A 458-nucleotide genomic window follows, 5' to 3' on the forward strand; every position below is an offset into this window, starting at 1 on the left:
GGCATGTGGTGCTGGGGGATCGAACCGCGGTCCCTGTGCTTTGCCAAGCTTGTTCCAAGGAGGTGCTTTAGACCACTGAGCCATCTCTCCAGCCCAGTCGTTTAGTCTTGAGGGTTTTTATTTTTTTCCTTTTGCACTGGATATTGAACTCAGGGCCTTCACACTGAACTCTATTTCCAATCCTTTTTAAATTTTTTTTAGATAGTTTCTTGCCAAATCGCTAAATTGCCCAGGTTGAGTTGGGATTCCAGTAGGAGTTCAGCACCGTCACTGGGTCCTCCTCTTTTTTCTTTTCTTTTTGAGGCAGAGTCTTGCTGTACATTTCAGGCTGAACTTGAGCTCACTTTGTAGCCCAGGCAGGTCTCAAACTCAATGATCCTCCTGCTTCAGCCTTCCAAGTGCTGGGATTACAGGAGTGCGCCACTACATCTGGCTTTCCTTCAGCTTTATAGCTACCT

General features: G+C 46.7%; 1 protein-coding gene across 1 annotated transcript in view; it reads right to left on the reverse strand.

The window, feature by feature from the left end:
* The window catches only part of Dkkl1 (dickkopf like acrosomal protein 1), a 5,587-nt gene that overhangs the window by 4,503 nt on the left and 626 nt on the right, over window positions 1–458 (reverse strand). The window lies entirely within an intron of this gene.

This window comes from Octodon degus, unplaced genomic scaffold, assembly GCF_000260255.1.
Source record: "Octodon degus isolate 3935 unplaced genomic scaffold, OctDeg1.0 scaffold00268, whole genome shotgun sequence".
In the NCBI taxonomy this organism is placed as follows: Eukaryota; Metazoa; Chordata; class Mammalia; order Rodentia; family Octodontidae; genus Octodon; species Octodon degus.